Source organism: Rattus norvegicus, chromosome 9 (assembly GCF_021556685.1).
Source record: "Rattus norvegicus strain SHRSP/BbbUtx chromosome 9, alternate assembly SHRSP_T2T, whole genome shotgun sequence".
Lineage (NCBI taxonomy): Eukaryota > Metazoa > Chordata > Mammalia > Rodentia > Muridae > Rattus > Rattus norvegicus.
Genome location: NC_141542.1, coordinates 13,808,257 through 13,831,980, shown reverse-complemented (window position 1 = coordinate 13,831,980; position 23,724 = coordinate 13,808,257). Strand labels below are relative to the sequence as shown.

Here is a 23,724-nt window from a genome sequence, read left to right as displayed (position 1 = left end):
TAACTCAAATCATCTCATCTACCTAATCAACTGCTGACTCCCTTTCTCTGTCATTTCCACTCTGCCCCATCCTATGGAACTTTACTGACCACCATCTAACACTGCCACACAGTATATCCTGTCCACTCCCTATCAACACTGGAGATCAGGTCCCTGCTGCACATCACCCTTCACCTCTTTCTTCTAAAGGCAGAGCCCCTTTGAGGTAATTCTCATGAACACCCAATGTTGCAAACCTTGAGGGATTTTGACATTAGATTCACCTGTCTCACCTCAAGCCCTTTACCCCTCCACCTAAAAACGACCTCTCTTCTTACACATAAGCTCCCAACAAGACCCTGCTTCCTTAGGATTCAAAGGATGTCAGGACCATCCATTTTATCCCCCAATTACAGAAAAATGAAGCTGCACTCCAGGGACTGTGTTTGGCCGACTTGATTGGGCATGGGTTTCTCCTCTTCACACTCTTGTTCATTTCTATCCAGGGTAGCCATTACATATGGAGATTCAAAGTTCTAGAAACCAACTCTTATGACAAACCATCTCTCCAAATAGAGTCAGAAAACTGCTCTATAACCAGATGCCAGAAGCCAATCAGAGTTCCCACTATCCCTGTGTCCACCATTCCTCTTTAATCAGACAAAGAATTATTGTAAGGAATGGCCAGAAAGATGATCTTGCCAATTACATATTTATGCATCACAGACCAATCAACTCTTCGATGTATGATGCCAAACCTTCTTCTTCTATACCCAGGACCCATGAAATCCCAGCTGGAAAAAGTTGTTGTTCGTAAACTATACCACACCAACAAACCTGGGCTCACAATAGCAGGATTCATTTCCAGAGAAAATATATCTCAATTATCCAACCCCTGGAAATAAAAGAAATAAGAGAAGTAATTAACTACTCCTCCAAGGTCATTGCTTCCTTAACAACTCTTCTCTGAATAATACAAATTTTTCATTTCACCTGCTTCAGACTCTAACCTCAGCCTATCAGCTCCTTATGTCCCCCAACCTGGCTGCTTTAGAGATAGAGGGTTGATGGCATATTGTGTGCCCCCTGGAACCAGTTCACAATTACCACTTACAACTTCTCCAGTGACCCTGTCAAATAACCTTTCACCAAGTGCCCTGAACCTGGTGTTGCCATGATCTCCTACCTTCTCTACATCACCTTCTTTACGTGGCAGACTGTTTTAAGGCATCCAAGTCACATTCCATAGGAACACTAAGTTTGCTAGACAATAACAAAAACATAACTCTCAATACTCATGTCTACCACAGTGCCCAACAGTCCAGAACACCAAAGTTCTTTGTAGTACCCAGGTATATCATTGTATACCTGCCAGGTGGTCAGGAGTTTGCACCGTACTCTATCTCTTCCGTAAATGATGGGTGATCCATGAAGAGGAGCCCCTACGAATCCTAGTCATGGACTCAACAGCTGCCCAAAATACCAGGCAATTCAAATCATTCCACGCCTGACTGCTGCAAGAAAAACCACAGGTGTTGCCACTGGAAAAGCAGGACTGGCTGCCTCCATAAACTTGTAGAATCAGTTCTCTTCCCAGTTTATCCAAGATCTTCAACAGGTGGCCCAAACACTACCCACTCTCCAAGCACGGAGCAATTCTCTGGCAGGAGTGGTACTTCAAAACCAACAAGGACTAGACATTCTTACAATTGAAAACAGTACCCTTTGCATTTTGCTCCGAAAGGAATGCTGCTTGTACATCAACCTGTCAGGTATAGTAAAGAAAAAAAAATCCAACAATTCCAAGCTGACCTGCAAAACTACAAGGAACAACTCAATTCCTTTCATACTTGGCCTTTTGCAAACCCCATATGAAAATGAATACAGTCCTTTCTGACCCCTCTTCTTCTCATTTTTCTGCCTTTATTATTTGCATCATCCTCATCAACCTCTTCTCCACATGCCTCAAATGACAAATCTAAAAAATTTTCCAAACAAATGTAAAATGAGTTCCTCTTATAAGAATACCAGCTGACTCCTGAGACTGCAGAGCAGAAGAGACCACCAACACTGCCCACCCCTGCCCACATCACGAGCCCAAGAGGAAACTGTATACAGCCTCTGGGTTCCCGTAGATAAGGGCACAGGAACAGCAGGTCCCCTGCAACTGAGACACCGCCGGAACCTGAAAGGACCAACTGGATAAACAGTTCTCTGCACCCAACTCCCGTGGGAGGGAGAGCTAAACCTTCAGAGAGGCAGACATGCCTGGGAAACCAGAAGAGACTACATACACTCTGCCCACATCTCTGACTCCAGAGGAAAACACCAAAGGCCATGTGGGACTCTGGTGCACGGGGGCTCCCGGAAAGGGCGGCACAGGTCCTCCTGGTTGCTGCCCCCTCGGAGAGCTCATAAGCAACACCCCACGAGCAAACTTGAGCCTTGGGACCAATGGTAAGACCAACTTTTCTGCTGCAAGTGACCTTCCTGTTGAACTCAGGACACAGGCCCACAGAAACAGCTGAAGACCTGTAGATAGGAAAAACTACACACCCGAAAGCAGAACACTCTGTTCCCATAACTGCCTGGAAGAAAACAGGAAAACAGGTCTACAGCACTCCTGACACACAGGCTTATAGGACAGTCTAGCCACTGTCAGAAATAGCAGAATAAAGTAACACTAGAGATAATCTGATGGCGAGAGGCAAGCACAGGAACCCAAGCAACAGAAACCAAGACTACATGGCATCATCGGAGCCCAATTCTCCCAACAAAGCAAACACGGAATATCCAAACACACCAGAAAAGCAAGATTTAGATTCAAAAGCATATTTGATCATGATGCTGGAGGACTTCAAGAAAGACATGAAGAACTCCCTTAGAGAACAAATAGAAGCCTACAGAGAGGAATCGCAAAAATCCCTGAAAGAATTCCAGGAAAACACAATCAAACAGTTGAAGGAATTAAAAATGGAAATAGAAGCAATCAAGAAAGAACACATGGAAACAACCCTGGATATAGAAAACCAAAGGAAGAGACAAGGAGCCGTAGACACAAGCATCACCAACAGAATACAAGAGATAGAAGAGAAAATCTCAGGAGCAGAAGATTCCATAGAAATCATCGACACAACTGTCAAAGATAATGTAAAGCAGAAAAAGCTACTGGTCCAAAACATACAGGAAATCCAGGACTCAATGAGAAGATCGAACCTAAGGATAATAGGTATAGAAGAGAGTGAAGACACCCAGCTCAAAGGACCAGTAAATATCTTCAAAAAAAATCATAGAAGAAAACTTCCCTAACCTAAAGAAAGAGATGCCCATAAGCATACAAGAAGCCTACAGAACTCCAAGTAGATTGGACCAGAAAAGAAACACCTCCTGTCACATAAGAGTCAAAACACCAAACGCACAAAATAAAGAAACAATATTAAAAGCAGTAAGGGAAAAAGGTCAAGTAACATATAAAGGCAGACCTATCAGAATTACACCAGACTTTTCGCCAGAAACTATGAAAGCCAGAAGATCCTGGACAGATGTCATACGGACCCTAAGAGAACACAAGTGCCAGCCCAGGATACTGTATCCTGCAAAACTCTCAATTAACATAGATGGAGAAACCAAGATATCCCATGACAAAACCAAATTTACACAATATCTTTCTACATATCCAGCACTACAAAGGATAATAAATGGTAAAGCCCAACATAAGGAGGCAAGCTATACCCTAGAAGAAGCAAGAAACTAATCGTCTTGGCAACAAAAAAAGGAGAAGAAAAGCAAACAAACATAAACTCACATCAAAATATGAATATAACAGGAAGCAATAATCACTATTCCTTAATATCTCTCAACATCAATGGCCTCAACTCCCCAATAAAAAGACATAGATTAACAAACTGGATACGCAACGAGGACCCTGCATTCTGCTGCCTACAGGAAACACACCTCAGAGACAAAAACAGACACTACCTCAGAGTGAAAGGCTGGAAAACAACTTTCCAAGCAAATGGTCAGAAGAAGCAAGCTGGAGTAGCCATTCTAATATTAAATAAAATCAATTTTCAACTAAGTCATCAAAAAACATAAGGAAGGACACTTCATATTCATCAAAGGAAAAATCCACCAAGATGAACTCTCAATCCTAAATATCTATGCCCCAAATACAAGGGCACCTACATACGTAAAAGAAACCTTACTAAAGCTCAAAACACACATTGCACCTCACACAATAATAGTAGGAGACTTCAAAACCCCACTCTCATCAATGGACAGATCATGGAAACAGAAATTAAACAGAGACGTAGACAGACTAAGAGAAGTCATGAGCCAAATGGACTTAACGGATATCTATAGAACATTCTACCCTAAAGCAAAAGGATATACCTTTTTCTCAGCTCCTCATGGTACTTTCTCCAAAATTGACCATATAATTGGTCAAAAAACAGGCCTCAACAGGTACAGAAAGATAGAAATAATCCCATGCGTGCTATCGGACCATCACGGCCTAAAACTGGTCTTCAATAACAATAAGGGAAGAATGCCCACATATACGTGGAAATTGAACAATGCTCTACTCAATGATAACCTGGTCAAGGAAGAAATAAAGAAAGAAATTAAAAACTTTTTAGAATTTAATGAAAATGAAGGTACAACATACCCAAACTTATGGGACACAATGAAGGCTGTGCTAAGAGGAAAACTCATAGCGCTGAGTGCCTGCAGAAAGAAACAGGAAAGAGCATATGTCAGCAGCTTGACAGCACACCTAAAAGCTCTAGAACAAAAAGAAGCAAATACACCCAGAAGGAGTAGAAGGCAGGAAATTATCAAACTCAGAGTTGAAATCAACCAAGTAGAAACAAAAAGGACCATAGAAAGAATCAACAGAACCAAAAGTTGGTTCTTTGAGAAAAACAAAAAGATAGATAAACCCTTAGCCAGACTAACAAGAGGACGCAGAGAGTGTGTCCAAATTAACAAAATCAGAAATGAAAAGGGAGACGTAACTACAGACTCAGAGGAAATTCAAAAAATCATCAGATCTGACTATAAAAGCCTATATTCAACAAAACTTGAAAATCTGCAGGAAAATGACAATTTTATAGACAGATACCAGGTACCGAAGTTAAATCAGGAACAGATAAACCAGTTAAACAACCCCATAACTCCTAAGGAAATAGAAGCACTCATTAAAGGTCTCCCAACCAAAAAGAGCCCAGGTCCAGACGGGTTTAGTGCAGAATTCTATCAGACCTTCATAGAAGACCTCGTACCAATATTATCCAAACTATTCCACAAAATTGAAACACATGGAGCATTACCAAATTCCTTCTATGAAGCCACAATTACTCTTATACCTAAACCACACAAACACCCAACAAAGAAAGAGAACTTCAGACCAATTTCCCTTATGAATATCGACACAAAAATACTCAATAATATTCTGGCAAACAGAATCCAAGAGCACATCAAAACAATCATCCACCATGATCAAGTAGGCTTCATCCCAGGCATGCAGGGATGGTTTAATATACGGAAAACCATCAACGTGATCCATTACATAAACAAACTGAAAGAACAAAACCACATGATCATTTCATTAGATGCTGAGAAAGCATTTGACAAAATACAACACCCCTTCATGATAAAAGTCCTGGAATGAATAGAAATTCAAGGCCCATACCTAAACATAGTAAAAGCCATATACAGCAAACCAGTTGCTAACATTAAACTAAATGGAGAGAAACTTGAAGCAATCCCACTAAAATCAGGGACTAGACAAGGCTGCCCACTCTCTCCCTACTTATTCAATATAGTTCTTGAAGTTCTAGCCGAGCAATCAGACAACAAAAGGAGGTCAAGGGGATACAGATCGGAAAAGAAGAAGTCAAAATATCACTATTTGCAGATGATATGATAGTATATTTAAGTGATCCCAAAAGTTCCACCAGAGAACTACTAAAGCTGATAAACAACTTCAGCAAAGTGGCTGGGTATAAAATTAACTCAAATAAATCAGTAGCCTTCCTCTACACAAAAGAGAAACAAGCCGAGAAAGAAATTAGGGAAACGACACCCTTCATAATAGAACCAAATAATATAAAGTACCTCGCTGTGACTTTAACCAAGCAAGTAAAAGATCTGTACAATAAGAACTTCAAGACTCTGAAGAAGGAAATTGAAGGAGTCCTCAGAAGATGGAAAGATCTCCCGTGCTGATGGATTGGCAGGATTAATATAGTAAAAATGGCCATTTTACCAAAAGCGATCTACAGATTCAATGCAATCCCCATCAAAATACCAATCCAATTCTTCAAAGAGTTAGACAGAACACTTTGCAAATTCATTGGAATAACAAAAAACCCAGGGTAGCTAAAGCTATCCTCAACAATAAAAGGACATCAGGGGGAATCACTATCCCTGAACTCAAGCAGTATTACAGAGCAATAGTGATAAAAACTGCATGGTACTGGTACAGAGACAGACAGATAGACCAATGGAACAGAATTGAAGACCCAGAAATGAACCCACACACCTATGGGCACTTGATTTTTGACAAAGGAGCCAAAACCATCAAATGGAAAAAAGATAGCATTTTCAGCAAATTGTGCTGGTTCAACTGGAGGTCAACATGCAGAAGAATGCAGATCAATCCATGCTTATCACCCTGTACAAAGCTTAAGTCCAAGTGGATCAAGGACCTCCACATCAAACCAGATACACTCAAACTAATAGAAGAAAAACTAGGGCAGCATCTCGAACACATGGCACTGGAAAAAATTTCCTGAACAAAACACCAATGGCTTATGCTCTAAGATCAAGAATCAACAAATGGGATCTCATGAAACTGCAAAGCTTCTGTAAGGCAAAGGACACTGTGGTTAGGACAAAACGGCAACCAACAGATTGGGAAAAGATCTTTACCAATCCTACAACAGATAGAGGCCTTATATCCAACATATACAAAGAACTCAAGAAGTTAGACCGCAGGGAGACAAATAACCCTATTAAAAAATGGGGTTCAGAGCTAAACAAAGAATTCACAGCTGAGGAATGCCGAATGGCTGAGAAACACCTAAAGAAATGTTCAACATCTTTAGTCATAAGGGAAATGCAAATCAAAACAACCCTGAGGTTTCACCTCACACCAGTGAGAATGGCTAAGATCAAAAACTCAGGTGACAGCAGATGCTGGCGAGAATGTGGAGAAAGAGGAACACTCCTCCATTGTTGGTGGGATTGCAGACTGGTACAACCATTCTGGAAATCAGTCTGGAGGTTCCTCAGAAATTTGGACATTGAACTGCCTGAGGATCCAGCTATACCTCTCTTGGGCATATACCCAAAATATGCCCCAACATATAAAAAAGTCACATACTCCACTATGTTCATCGCAGCCTTATTTATAATAGCCAGAAGCTGGAAAGAACCCAGATGCCTTTCAACAGAGGAATGGATACAGAAAATGTGGTACATCTACACAATGGAATATTACTCAGCTATCAAAAACAACGGCTTTATGAAATTCGTAGGCAAATGGTTGGAACTGGAAAATATCATCTTGCGTGAGGTAACTCAATCACAGAAAAACACACATGATATGCACTCATTGATAAGTGGCTATTAGCCCAAATGCTTGAAATACCCTAGATGCCTAGAACAAATGAAACTCAAGACGAATGATCAAAATGTGAATGCTTCACTCCTTCTTTAAAAGGGGAACAAGAATACCCTTGGCAGGGAATAGAGAGGCAAAGATTAAAACAGACACAGAAGGAACACCCATTCAGAGCCTGCCCCACATGTGGCCCATACATATACAGCCATCCAATTAGACAAGATGGATGAAGCAAAGAAGTGCAGGCCGACAGGAGCCGGATGTAGATCGCTCCTGAGAGACACAGCCAGAATACAGCAAACACAGAGGCATATGCCAGCAGCAAACCACTGAATTGAGACTAGGACCCCCGTTGAAGGAATCAGAGAAAGAACTGGAAGAGCTTGAAGGGGCTCGAGACCCTATATGTACAACAATGCCAAGCAACCAGAGCTTCTAGGGACTAAGCCACTACCTAAAGACTATACATGGACTGACCTTGGACTCTGACCTCATAGGTAGCAGTGAATATCCTAGTAAGAGCACCAGTGGAAGGGGAAGCCCTGGGTCCTGCTAGGACTGAACCCCCAGTGAACTAGATTGTTGGGGGGAGGGCGGCAATGGGGGGAGGATTGGGAGGGGAACACCCATAAGGAAGGGGAGGGGGGAGGGGGATGTTTGCCCGGAAACCGGGAAAGGGAATAACACTCGAAATGTATATAAGAAATACTCAAGTTAATAAAAAAAAGTTAAAAAAAAACATTCTGATGTTTATATGGGCACAGGGGATATGGTGTATAGGAAATATGGCATTGTGTGTTTTTCTTGTATTGAAAAATAGATGTTTTTAAATACAGTTTGTTCTGATTAGTTTTCCTTCTTCTTATTCCTGCCCATACCACCTTGCATCTGGATTCTTATTCTTCTGTCTCTCATTTAAAAACAAACAGCTACTTAAGGAATAATAATAAAGTAAAAAAAATGACGAAATAAATAAAAGCAAACAAATTTGAACACAAAATACAAACAAACAAGAATTAAATCCAAAGGAAAAACAAAAGAAATGCATATGGGAAGAGACACACACATGTTCCCTCACACATAGGAATCTCATTAAACCCACAAACCCGAAACCACATTATATACACAAAGGAACACTAAGGTTTAAAAGATTCAATATCGTGACGCAGAGACGCTCCAAAGATGCATATGAATTTGGTTTTTTGTATTTTGTTGTTGTTTTCGGTTATTTCTTTTTTTGTTGTGTGCTTGTTTGTTTGTTTGTTTGTTGACCATCTATTGCTAAGCACTGGGATTTCAGTGAACCTCTCCTGGAGAAAACTAGATTTTTATTTTTAAGAGACTATCAATTAGAGATTGTTTCTGGGACAAGAATGTGTTCACTTCTCTCAGCTCTAGGATCCCTCCTAGTACAGTTAATGCCAGTCTTGTGCGTGCTGTCACAATCCCGGTGAGTTCATATGTGTCCTAGCCCTGATGTGTCTAGAATGTCGTGACTTTTCTGTGTCCTCCATCCCCTCTGGTTTGTACAGTCAATCTGTCTTCTCTTCTGTAGTGTACCCTGAGTCCTGAGGGGAGGCATTTCATACTTGGCTCTCCTTCTTCATGCTGCTTCTTATCTCAAATGACTATGTCCTTTGCTGTTCAGAAGATTTTAAATTTCATTTTCTTCCATTTATTAATTTTTCGGTTTTTTTTCCTTTTTGATCTTGCAAGCTGTTATTTCTCTGACCAAAAGAATGCAGCTAATGGAATTTATGACTAACATTCAGGCATGTACCTCTACCTGAATCTGTGTTAGTTTTAAACTGGCCTAAATCGTTATTTCTTTAGGCACATCTGTGAACGTTTTGTATCCTGATATACGAAGTAAGTTAACTTCTTCCGGTGGTTGTCTGGTGGTAAAAATAATGTTCATGAACTAGGTTCCTTTTTGACTAAAGCTCTTTTGATTCTCTCACTTCCTGTTCTACCTTGAGACCATATTTTCAATTTGACATTTAAGTAAGTCACAGTATAGGGCAGAGGGACAACCTAAGAAGGTGGATTATATGAACCCTCCATAGCACTTTTTTTTCAGCTCTAAGTCAAACTTGAAAGAAAGCTCACAGTTCATCAGTGCCAGGGTATTTTCCCCACTGCCAATTATTCTCACATAAACATCGCCCTAAAAATTTTCAGAAATAAAGCCATACAAATCGAGATTCACCCTACATGGTCCCACTATCCAACTCTAGAAAGCAGTTCCACTGTCCAAATTCTATAAAGTCCTTAAGGGACCTTGAGAAAGCGCCGTCCCATACACAGCAATACGCGTCTCATACTTGCATTTATCTAAATTATTACCGCACAGTTAGCTTAAAAAACACAACCAAATACACGTGACTCTCAACTCCCATACATAAAAATTGGTCTTTGCTCATTCTCAGGTGACAATATGTCCCAAGATGATGAAGAGATTTGGGAGTTAATCCCCCATAGCCATTTCTTCAACCGCCTCAGCAGCAGCTCTTCCCACCTTGAACTACTTTTCCGAAGAGGTAACGCTGAGATCAGTCAGAAAGGCTTTCTGAGAAGACAGGTTTGGACTTCTGGATCTGCTCCAGTCGATTTAAGATGAACTGGCTTGTATCAATGAAGCGTTCAACGCAGTTCACAAAACAGGCCTCAGCCTGACTGTCCAACTTAGGCCCAGGCTTATCCATGCCCTTCTCCCAGCAAAGTTCTGTCATCTGGTGCGTTAGCTCCTGGAAGCACTGTTTCTGCGTCTCCACCTCGATGAAATGCTGCAGCTGAGGGTCCACGGCGCCCAAAGCCGAGCCTAACAGGATGAAGAGGACTCCATCCCCACACGACCACGTGGGCCGAAGCAAGCACAGAACTGACTTGCCGACCTTCGCGTGTCTGGGTCTAATTTTTAGTTTTAATGTTTGTGCTACAAAGGTCTTCTTCAGAAGGTTCTTTCCTATGCCAGAACATTCAAGATTTTCTCCTATTTTCTCTTGTACTGGGTTCAGGTTCTTAAAAAATTGTTATTTAGATTGCAACAGGATGGGAGATAAGATTCACATGCCATTCTTCTACCTGTGGATACAGGTTAACCAGCACCATTTGTTGAAGATGCTGCTTTTGGACAATGTGACTTATTGGCTTCATCACCTAAAATTAAGTGAATTATAGGAGTCATTTCCATATAGATCAGTTATGGTCCAATGATAGGTGAGTTCGTTTTTATACCCACACCATGCTGTTTTTGTTATTTTATCTCTGAAATCTGAGATGGTTATACTACAAGCAATTTACTTTGTACAGTTTAGACTGGTTTCGGTGATCCTGGGTCTTTTATGTTTCCATTTGATATCTAATTTTTTTCGAATATTGTGAAGAATTCCACGGCAATTTCAATGACTATTTTCTTGACTCTATATATTGCTTTTGCTAGAATGGCTATTTTCACCATTTTAATTATACCAGTCCATGAGCATAGAAAGGTCCATCTTCTAGTGTCTTTAATTCTTTTTAGGAGTCTTAAAGTTTGCATTGCACAAGTCTGTTATTTCCTTGATTAGATATATTCTACATTGGTGTTTATACTTTCCCTACATCCTCTCCTGGAATGTTTGTCATTTATATATAAGAAAGTGTGCTGAATAGTTTACGTCACTGTTAAACCAGCTATGGCTGTCTGAAAAAAGGGAAGCCTCAATTATTATAATTTTTATGTATATATCTATACATTTGTATATTTATATATAACTTATTTATATATAATATAATTTTTATGTACTTATATATAATATAGATTATATATAATTTACTGTCTGTGGTTAATATTCAGATGGTACTTATATATTCAAGAATATATGTATATAAATTAATACATACACACATATATATGTACGTGTGTGTATGTATGTATGTACACATTGGGATGGAAAAAATCAAAGTATCACTACTTGCAGATGATAGTATGCATACGCAACACTGAAAATACTACCAGAGATCTTTTACAGCTGATAAATAAGCTGTAAAACATTTCAGAAAAGTGGCTGGAAACTAAATTAACTCAAAAAAAATATCAATAGCCCTTGTTTCAACAAATGATAGGCTATTCACTCAAGTGATTTGCATGAACTTGAACATTCCCAACCTGTTGGACCTTGACATAGGGTTAGTTTCCTAGGTTTTCAATTTAGCATTTGGTGTTTCACATTTATTGACTGGATTTCTTGACAATATTGGTTTTAGTTTTGAAATATGGCTGTATGTTCTATCCCTTCATTGACTAAGACTTGCCAGTTATCAGTCTCACAGCTTTGGGAGAGTTGGCTTTGTAATTACTTACTTTAAACTGGTAAGGTATGTATGTCCAGACTGAGGAATCTGATCATGATTTCAAGATCCAGCCTTCCCGATCCCAGCACTGTAGTCATATTCACCTGCTGTTTCATTTCCCAACCCATTTCACGTGACCATTTGTCCCTAGGCATAAATATGACCAGAGGTAAACCAAAGTGATAATTGTGTTTGTGGAAAGGCCTGGCTGCAGTAAAACTTTCTATACTGCCATGTTTGTCCTTGGCCATGACATTTAATTACATGATATAATTAAGATGGTGAAAATAGCCATTCTAGCAAAAGCAATATATAGATTCAAGGAAATCATCATTGAAATTGCAGTGGAATTCTTCACAATTTAACAATGCTGTGTGTATGCTATGTCCTTTGCCAATTTGTGCCCAAGGAATGATCCATGTGTTCCCAGTGAAGACCCCTGGACCATAAAGAATGCTCTTCTTTACTGTATCATTGGCTATGGGGTAAAGCATCTCTACCCTCATTAAAGATTTTATCATCTTGGTAATCCAATGCGTTGTCAGACACTTGGAGGATTTCAGTGTGTAGAGTGTTTACTTGGTTAGACAGTAAGGGTAACATTTGTTTGATTAAAAGACTGTTAACGCACCTCTTTCCTTAGGTTTATGGACAACTGAAATATTTGTGGGTCACTGCTATTAGCTCTTTAGATTTCTGCATCCATCTGCTAATTTCCCTGGCTATAATACAAGACTATTTGGATCCATTTGTTCTTCTAAAATCTGTTGCCTGGTTTTATTATTCAGATTGTAAGTGTTCCACTGATTCTTTTCTCTCTCAGTGTTGTGTGAATTTGTTTCTTTTGTGGGTGAGCAGGATAGAGAAGCGATACACAGGGACAGTGATGCTAGGAAAGATCCTCCTTTCAGGCAAAGAGTCTTTAGTAATGAGGCCCACTCTGGGGCACTCTGAAGCAGACAATTTCTGATTATTTTTGCTCTCATCAAATAGAAGAAGTCTCCATAGACTAAATGTTTCTTTTTTTTTTCTAATCTTTCTAATTCGGAGCTGGGGACCGAACCCAGGGCTTTACACTTGCTAGGCAAGCGCTCTACCACTGAGCCAAATCCCCAACCCCAGACTGAATGTTTCTAATGGAAGAAGAATCCCTGTGTCACTAGGTTCACATGAGACCTATGCTACATAACAGAGGGTGGGGCTGGAAAATGGCTACTTGCAGGGCTGCCTGTGTCTCTGGAAGGGTTGTGTGACTGTGTGACAGCAATGAATCTGCCTTGAATCCTAGGTAATACAGATAGAGTGGAGATGAGTAGTAGCTGTCTTGTCTAAGGGTGGATGTATTGATGACTATTCTGTTTTGTGTGTGTGATAAAAGTTCATAAACATGGGGTAGAAGCATGGCAGTTAGCTGTAGCAGCCATCTTGGAGCATCACAAATAAAGACTAGGCTTGGCTCCCTCAAGGAGACTCCAAGTGATGAGCTTCTGCTGCCATGGCTACACAATATAATGTTCCATAAACTGTCTAACAACTGGTGTACATGTGTCCAAATGCACTAGATAGTGGGAGAAATTACACATTCAAAACCATACTGGTTGTTTTAAATTATCTCAGATGTTTAAACATTTGATTTCTAGTGTGTGTTTTTGTGGAGCACAGGAAGATGGAGTTCCTTAGCTAAAGGAACTGCGTCACTAGGTGATAGAGAACATCTAATGCAGTGTGACTTTGGCCACAGAACTACACCATGTATTGAACAAGATGCTCACAGCAGTATGGCTTCTGTGTCTCTTCAAAGCCTATGCACAACCAAAACCTTCCTTCTTAGACGTGATTCTGGCCTGAGATTTGGTACAGCCATGAGAAAAATAACCAGGGCACCGGGTGTAGCACAGAACCTGAGGAAAAACACTGTCAGTTCTGACAAGCCATCATTGGTTGGTTGCTTGAGATGTCATAACAAGAAGGAATAATGAAGAATGCTAGCAACAAGTCAATACTAGGCACTGCCTGCAGATTCCTCCTCTCCTTGTATCCTGGAGTAGCTCCTGATGCCTACAGAGCAGTTGGACTGAAAATTCATCCTGATGACTTGGAATCTCCAGTCTACTGAGTTTGGTCCTTGGATTGTTGGTTTTGTTTCCAGAAGTTTAAATATGATATTCTATGTTTCTAATGTATATTATTGGGTTTTGTCTGAGTTTTGATTTGTCTATGTCTTATCTCTTAATTATTAGGCAAATTCTGATTTGAAAACTCATTTGGTTACTCTTTTTAATTTGGTTTCTATTTCCTCCTCTAAAAATATGTAGAAGTTATGTCTGGTTCAACTTCCTAGCCCCATGTTCTCAGAAATAAAACTCAGACTTAAATACTTTGTCCATACAGCTAGTCTCAGCTCTGAATAAATCATAACTAAAATATCCTATATATTTTATCCTACATTCCACCACATGACTGGTTACGTGGACTCAGGCACCATGCATCCATCTCCTCACATCTTTCTGGCAAATCTCACAGGCCTAGCTTAATCCCCGAATATTTTCTCCTCCATGATGTCTCTCCTCTCATTTCCTGACTAAGCCATAGGTCACAAGCTACTTGACAAGTGATGCATATATATAATACATAAGACATTCTCTCTATACACATGTGTTGCTAAACACTGACAAATTGATTTCCAGAGTGGTTGTACAAGTTTGCACTCCAATATAAAACCACATACACAAAATCTAATAGAACAGAAAGTGGGGGAAAGCCCTGAACAAAATGGTACAGGAGACAACTTCCTGAACAGAACATCCATGGCTAAGGCACTAAGATCAACAATAAGTGGGACTTCCTGAAACTGAAAAACTTCAACAAGACAAAGGAAATCGTCAAAAGGATAAAATATCAGGCTACAGAATGGGAAAATATTGCCCTAAACCCCATATCTGATAGAGGGCTGCTGTCCAAAATATATAAGTAAATCAAGAAATGCAACAACACAAAACCAAATAATGTAGGTAAAAATAAGGTGCGTATCTAAATAGACAATTCTCAGCGAAGGAATCTCTAATGGCATGGCTGCAAAGCACTTAAAGAAATGTTCAACACCTGAAGATATCAGGTAAATGCAAATCAAAACAACTCAGAGATTTTTTTACAATATCTGTCAGAATTGGTAAGATCAAAGACACAAATGACAGCTCATGCTACCGAGGATGTGGACCAAGGGAAACACTCCATTACTGCTAAACGGATGGAAAGTTATATAGTCACTTGGGAAATAAATACGGCAGATTCTCAGAAAACGTGGAATCGATCTACGTCAAGAACCAGGTGTAGTAATCCTGGGCATATATCCAAAGGACACCAAACCTCAAGGACACTTGTTCAAGTATATTCATTGCATTTTTATTCATAAGCCAGGAACTGGAAACAACGTAGATTTCCTCAACCAAAGAATGGATAAAGAAAATGTGGTGCATTTATAAAATGGAGTATTACTCAGCTGGTAAAAATGATAACATCATGAAGTCTATCAACAAAAGGATGTGAGTAAAAGGATGTAAATGCAGTACCCCAGATACAGAGAGCCAAAAATTGTATGTATTCACCTGTAAATGGATATTTTCTGTACATAAAGGATAACCATGCTATGACCCACAGACCTTAAATGCTAATCAGCACAGAGGACTCAGTGGAGGACAAGCATATCTCACTGTGAAAGAGAAACCAAACAGATGATGTCACTGTTGGAGATGTCACAGGTGAAGAGAGAGGGGCCTGGATAGGATTGGGGGTTAAGGATAGGACCAGGTGGGACAGGTTTGGGTCAGAAAAGGGAGAGAGTACTGAGAGGGACAACAGGAATGGAAGAGAGACACATCTCCAGGACAAACTAGAAAGCTAGGGCAATGGAAACTTTAAGGAATCAATGATGGTGACTCTAGCAAGACTATTAGCAATAAGGGAATATCAAGACTGAAGTGACCATCTCCTGTAGCCAAGGAAGACTTCCAGTGGAGGTATTGGGACACCAACCTTCCCACTACATCTCCAACCTACAATTTATCTTGCCTACTAAATGTGCTGGGGTAATGGTGGTTTACAAAAATGTATAACTGGCCAACCAATGAGAACCATGCCATGAGATGGAATCCATCCCTGACATTGCCTGGAAAGCCAGGAACCTGCCTTGGCAGACTGATACCCACAGGAGGCTCGCCCTTTTTTGAAGAAAAACAAAGGAGGAGTGAAAGGAGGACCAAGAGGGGAAACTTTAATCATGACCTAAAACAAAAAGAGAGAGAGAGAGAGAGAGAGAAACCCTCACCCTGTCTTTCTGTTTGTCAAGAAACTTGTCAAGACTTGCAATTATTTTCCATCATTACATTTATCTCAAGATTTCTATTTATCTATTCAGTGTTATGCTAAATACCTGTATCTTAGCACTCAGGAGGTAAGGGAGTAGGATTCAAACACTGAGATTTCTGTTAGAATAGTCCTAGTATAATTTGTATTTCTTATAGACACCAATTAATGTGGGGTAAACGATTTTATTTGGCTTACTTGTTTTGATCAAAGTCCATCATTTATGGAGGTGGGGAGAGGAATTTATGCAGCAAGAGAGCCAGAAAACAAAGAGGAAAACTGCCTACTGCCTTGTTCTTTACGCCTTCCTTGCGCGCGCACACACACACACACACACACACACACACACACACACACACACACACACCCCTCAGGTCCAACTTAAAGAGGTGGAGTCACCAACAGTAGGCTGGACTCTCCACATCATTAATCAAAAACAATTTGTCTTGTAGCCTTCTACCAACTGTAAATTCAAGCCTAGTTTCAGATGTTCAACTCCTTAAAGCTCTTTGTTTCTGAGCCATATTTCTGGGTAAATGGATGGATAAGGGAAACATATTGAGTCTGAGAACACATTTCTAGATAGACAATTACCACAAGGTTGTTTTTAAATACACACCAACTTCATTAGAATAACAAACATCCAATTTACAAGACCATGAACCCAGCACTGCCTGGGAAGTGTCATATCACATGACTATTCTGATGGCACCTGGTCACACTGAGGGTCACAGGAAAACCTCATCATAGCTGCTGCAAGACCACACTTCTAAGTGACAGTCAAGGCTGCACACAGACTTGTTTTGAAGCTTCTGCCGTGGAAAGGATGAATGAGGAGAGCAGAGACTTCCTTTTCCATTTAATAACAAACACGTCTGCGAGAGAGCTGTATGGGAACTCGCTTCCATTTCTGCAACACGGGGAGGGAAAGAAGGGATGACAGGGGTCCAGGACACTAGCACTAGCAGGCTGCTCTGGTGAGACTCTGAGCTCCCTTCTCACTCTGCAGGTGGTAATAGGTATCTTTCCTGGCAGCTGCAGCAGGGGAAGAAGGGGTCATCCAAGCACTACCTTTCTTGAAGCTGTGTTTTTTTAACTTATTTTTACAATACAGATTTTATTCCTGTCCCAGCCCACCCCATATTCCTCGACTGTTCCACATCCCATACCATCTCACCACCCTACCCCATGTCTCCACAAGGATGTCCTCACCCCACCCACCCCACCAGACCTCTAAACTTCCTGGGGCCTCCACTCTCTCAAGGATTAGGTGAATTTTCTCTGACTGAACCCAGATCTGGGGGGGGGCCTCCGCTGTATATGTGTTGGCGTCCTCATCTCGGCTGTTGGAGGCTGCCTGGATGATGATCCACTGTCTGAGAGATCTAGGGCGTATAGGTTAATGGAGACTGCTGATCCTCCTACAGGGTGGTCCTCCTCCTCAGCTTCCTCCAGCTTCTCCCTAATTCAACAACAGGGATCAGCAGCTTCTGTTCATTGGTTGGGTGCACATATCTGCATTTGACTCTCTCAGCTCTTTCTTGGGTCTTTTGGAGGGGGGTCAAGATAAGTCCCTTCTTGTGAAAGCCCCATAGCCTCAGGAATGGTGTTAGGTCTTGGGCACTCCCCTTGAGCTGCATCCCGCTTTGGGCCTGTATCATTTGTGCTCATAGAACAGGGCTCGCTTAGAGCTCCCCAAATTGACAAATTTTGGGCAACAATCTCTATCTTTCTCCAGAATGATACACTGTTTACAAGAGTAGGCAACAAAGAATTCAGAACCTTCAATGATCACACAACAGCCTGGTTAAATACAAAGTCACACTCATCACATATACAAACGAGGGTGCAGGGCTACACATAGGAATCACAGATCACACATTTGCCATCCTATTTTTCACACAGTCTTCTGAAAGCTACACAAGCCTGCTTGTGGCAGAAAAATCTGGATGTTTAGCCATAACTCTTTTCCAAGCTTGTGGCCCCAGAAGATCTTTATATCCTCTGTTCCTAATCCTTAGATGTGAATATAAGACATGGAGGGAGACACAGTTAAGGGGTTAACTAGAAGGACTTGACACCTATTCTTATTTTTGAGCTTTTGCTGGAGGGAAAAGGTTACCAAGCAGGACTCAATACCTAGGTTCCTGTTTGCTTTGGGACTTTAACTGTAGGGAAGAAGGCTCTTAGCAAGAGCTGAACCTTAACTCTATATGTGTATTGTGGCTTTGGCTGCATGTGAATGCCATGTAGAACCAGACACAGGCATGTATTGTATGAGGCTTTTAGTTACAGGTAGGAGACACATAATTGAACCTACATCTAAACATGTGTGGAGAATTAGTTGATTGGGAAGATATCAGTAACTGAAACCCAGCTCATGTGTATGTGTATTCATACCTAACAGGCCAAAAAATGTAGCCATGTGTATATCTGTGTGCATACATGGAGCTTTGTCCCTAGCACAACACAACAGGTTGCCATGACAGCATGCTTAACTCTGTATAGGAATCTATGCATCTGTGCTTCTGTTCTATTTCTGTCTCCCTCCCTCCCATGCCATCTCTTTTCAATCTCCTGGGGTGTGTGTGTGTGTGTGTGTGTGTGTGTGTGTGTGTGTGTGTGCGTACATGAATGCATGTGTGCATGTTCCTAGTGTGGCTCTAGGGACAGGTATACATGTATCTGAACATGTGAGGATTTGTAAAAGAAGATGTTACTGTGAGGATCTGAACCATAGCTGCGTAAGAGAGCCTTTGGTTGTAGGGAGGTATACCGAGCAGACCCTAGCACCAAGGGTGTGTGTGTGGATGCATGGATGTGACTTTGACTATAGGGAATAAGAAATTACCAGGACCCTATACCTAGAAGTGTTATGGAGATCTTTGTCTATAGGGCAATATCTTGAATGACATGAAAGTCAATTTAGGGCTCTGAATGGGGTTAGATACCTAGCAGAACCAGCTACCTAGCCATGTGTTCAGAGACCTAAATTGACTTTCACATTATTCAAGATATTGCCATATACACAAACATCCACATCCCTAGGTATGAGGTCCTGGTAAGTCCTTATTACCTACAGTAAAAGTGACATACACTCATGTACACACACAACACACACACACACACACACACACACACACACACACATACACACCCATAGTGCAAGGATCTGCTGGGTATACCTCCCTAAAGTCACAGGTTCTCTACACACACTGGCAAACATCCATTTCACTGCTTTCCAAGGATCGATGTCTTCCATGATATCAGGTTCCAAGAAAAACTGACTAAATCACCTCACATTCACAGATGTAATCCAAAGTGCATTACAATCCACAACAGCAGACTTTAGGTTCATATTCACTGCAGGTGAAAACACCACACCAAACTCTTTATAACCCCTCACAATACACACACACTCTCTCTCTCTCTCTCTCTCTCTCTCTCTCTCTCTCTCTCTCTCTCTCTCTCTCTCTCTCTGTTCCATATAACATCATAATTACCACCTGTGCTCCATACATACTATTCATAAGTCACTGCTGGACAGCACCCTGGTCCCCTGCACAGACCAGTATATCTCAGGTCCCTACTGCTGGAACTCAATGCACATTACTGTGTTCATAAGACACTACAGAACATCTTGCTGATGCTCTGGAAATCAATCATTTCAGTATCAGGAACTTCTACCACTATCTTACTAGATACCCTCAATCCTACTGCCAAACCCACTCAGGCACTGCTATTTATCAGGTCCACTAGATAATCCATCCCCTGCCACCGTAGCTTGGTTTCAGGTTTCACTGGACACCTTGTTGAGCCCTTATGCACTACTGTGTATCAAATTGTTCAATCCTGCAGTCTTGAGACTTAAGTATGAGATGGTTCGTATCAGCAATGCTAGACACAGAGGATAGATAGTACATGGGGCTTTTTACTGGAGGTGTCCTGATGACTCTAGTACATTTGGGGGTGTCATGGGTGGGGACATCTGTCTAGCACAATTACTTGCATGGGTGTTGGAGCACAGCAGCTGAGGACAACATATCTGGCAGGTCCTGAATCCTACTGGTGTATGTTGACTACAGTGGTAGGAGAGGGTCATATAGAACAGGCACCTAGTAGTGGGTGTAGTGGCTATGTCAGAGGACAAGTGTGAGGGCAAGGTGAAATATATAGAAGTATATATGATACGGGGGAAGCAAGTGTTCCCAGGTCCTGACACCTAGCAATGCAGAGGCATGTGGAATGGACAGCACAGGTTGGTCCCTGGCATGGATTGAGCAGCAGCAGCTGGCTGAGATGTTTCATGTGGGTGATATGTAGCAGCATATCTGAATCAGTGGACACTTGCAGCTCTGACCTTCCTGTTCTCCATGAGCAACAGCAAGACACACCAGGTCCAAAGAGTCCTATATGTTTCCCATCTTAAACCTCTTCCCTCTATTGGCTTCGGGTATTTGAGAGCCAAAATGGTGCTGACTGTCAGAGCTGGAATTAATCACCAAGGCTTAAATAGTGATCATTTTTTACTTCTACCCCTTCTGCTTATGCAGTAATTATTAGAGTTGCATGGATGGAAGAGAGTGTATGTTAAAGCACTTCTACCTGTTAATCTCTAGGTAGTACAGGGATGTGTTGTCTCCTGGGGTGTGTTAGGAGTCAGGTTCCTTGTAGGTGCCCTAGGGAAGCTTTTGCTCCAGCCATTGTCTGGTTCTCGATTTTCTTAAGGATTTCGTTTGCACAGTTCATCTTCTACATTTTCTCTCTGATCATCCTACTTAGGAGACAAATTCATATATGCCTCTTATTTAACATGTATATAAACATTATATTGTGTGCATTTGGAGACACATGTAACTTTGTTGACTGTGTTCTGTTTTTCAATGGGTTTTCTAATATTTGCTTTAACACAATTCTACATTTTTTGAGGGCAGCTCACTTTTTTGTGCCTTGATTTCCCTGGTTGCCTTTGACAAAATTAGCTGGCCTGATTTAGGTGGGTCTATTGCTAGACTATGTGCTCAGTCATATCTGTCCAGTCTCTGTTCTTTTTCTGGAGCACTTCCTCTAACTCTGAGACAATGTGGGAAGGGATGGAATGAGAAGGGCCGGGTAGGGAGGAATCTCGTCTTCATTCTGTCAGATCTTCTAGGTTTAGGACCAGCTGTTTGTTCCATTTGGTGTTTGGCCATCGAAGTGGTTTTGCTGAGCATATAGATGATGTATAAAAAGGATGTATGCAGTGCTGCTGAGACTACATGTCTCAGGGTGGTGTGGTGCCCAAAGGAGGCTCCCTCTTTCTCTGAAAAGAAGGTAGATGGAGCAATGAGAGGAATGATATGTAAGGCCCTGACTGGGAGCACAGGAAAGAAGGTGGCTGTGATCAAAGTGTAAAGTGTATAAAAAATGAACTGTTGAAGAAAAGAACAGTGACTAGGCAGGCATAAGGGTTCAGGTCAATTTGTATTTCTCTCAGCCATGTGTGAAAGTGTTCTGAATACCAATTCAAAGCTAATTTTGGAATTGTACTGAAACACTTTAGTACTTTTTGACTGTGAATATTATCTACCCAACACCACTAAGACATGGCCCAACAGAACGCCCTCAATTTCACCATCTTCCTGTAAGTGGTCCTTGGGTCCATGGCACTGGCCTTCTCAGGAGATCCAGTCTAGACAACAGACATGGAGGCACATTCACTTGCTCAGGCTCTGCGGAGACACATACTTCATCTGCTCAGGAGTGATTCCTTGAATATCTGTGAGAATAGAGAAGCATAGGTGACAGTTGTTCACAGCCAAAATGCAAACTATCTAAGATGGGCAGTGAATCGGCTATATCTACCCAGTGGGTGGTTTCACGAAGAGATCCTCCTGTAGAGTGCCCAGATATGGTTGGAAATGTGGAGTGGTTGTGTGTAGTTGGATGGTAGAAGGGAAAACATTTCATTGTCTTCCACAGCATGTCCTCCTGGTGTTGTGTGCAGCCTCTGAGCTCCTCTAGATCTCAGGCAATGACATGATACTCATTCATGACAAGTGTAGGTGGCAGATGCTCTCCCCAGCCAGTGTCATAGTAATGTGTGCCACATCCTGAGGCAGGAATTTTCTGGGTACATGTTTCAAGATGTGGACAGACATCTATCTACTAGAGAAGGCTCATTGAAGATACATGATGATGTTGCCAGAAACATTCACTGTCCTACCTAAGACCTGTGACTATTGAGATCACACAGCCTGTTCATTTTGGGTGGACTTCAGTACCCAATGAAGCAGGGATAATGTTTATTTTCCCCTTATGTGACTTACGTGAGAAAGAACTCAATGGTTCTCTTCAGGAAATAATGTTTTCAGGGACTGGTCTGGCTTGTTTGCCTGCATCTGTCCCATAAACAGGAACTAGGAGAAAGGAATTAAGCAGTTTCCCAACATTCTATGTGGATTGGACACTGCATTTCCTATACCATCTTCTTTAACAATTTCCTAGATGAGTCAGAATGCAAGGACGATGAAAGGATCTTTGACCACAGATCTTGTTCAGCAGAACCTGCAGATTAGAGAAGACAGAACATGGCCAGTGACTGTAGTGTACACAGTAAGACTACAAGGAAGTCAGTGTGCTTGTGGTCATTATGTCTGAGTCAAATATCTGGTTGGGTTTCTATAGTATACGAGCCAAACAGACATTGTCCAAAAGAGCAAGCTACAGAGCATCTCTGGGACTCAGTTTTCTTCTCTGGGAGATGAGTATTACTGGCCTGTAATGTCATGTTTGGGTAGGTCCTGGTTGAAATAGCTTGTATTGACTACACCTGTCCAGGTGTCTCTCTCACGCAGGCTGTGTGGAAAGGAAGGTGCTGAGTCTGTAAGCTTGGCCCTAAAGAGCTGACTTCTCTTCTCTCAGGTAACAGGGAGCAACGTGCTCCCTCTAGTGGCTGCAACACAAAATGTCCACTTTATACTCTTCTGGTCTCTTGGGCATCAACTCTGCACTGGGAAATTCACATACTTGGAATCAATGGCAAATGGTAGGGCCAAACATTCATTTCTGCTGTCTCTCCTGGGATTTCGTGACATGGCTACCTTACTAATGTCTTTTTTGCTCTGGTCTGGCTTTCCATAAGGTGCATCAGTATTGAAGACTACATTAGTGGTCACTAAAAGCAGACCAGCTATGGGCGAAGCAAAAAATGACCAATTGCCTCTTGGCTATCTTCTTCTGAATGATCCCCGAATGGAGACCCTTACTTAAGTCTTGAGAAGTCGCAGACCCCAGACACAGAAAGACCATTTTGGATGTATACACAAAGGCAAAGTTTATTATGGAGATCTACTAAGGAGATCTCTGGGCCGACACGTATCCCATGCAGGAGACAGAGGTGTTGACCCTGAGTGGCTGGGACAAATTTTAAAGAAAATATA

At 41.4% G+C, this 23,724-nt stretch overlaps 1 protein-coding gene across 3 annotated transcripts in view; it reads right to left on the bottom strand.

Moving 5' to 3' along the window:
• Nucleotides 1-614: 614 nt before the first annotated feature.
• Nucleotides 615-23,724, bottom strand: part of LOC148003338 (putative sperm motility kinase W) — a 37,252-nt gene continuing 14,142 nt past the window's right edge. Inside the window, exons 7-9 of one of the 3 annotated variants that reach the window (XM_087568098.1) lie at nucleotides 22,612-22,849; nucleotides 21,918-22,061; nucleotides 615-874 (exon numbers count right to left, since the gene is read on the bottom strand). The gene's annotated coding sequence lies outside the window, so the exon portion shown is untranslated. Of the gene's footprint in view, nucleotides 875-21,744; nucleotides 22,062-22,611; nucleotides 22,850-23,724 lie in introns of those variants that run through there. The other 2 variants (XM_087568099.1, XM_087568096.1) reach the window with 2 other exon arrangements.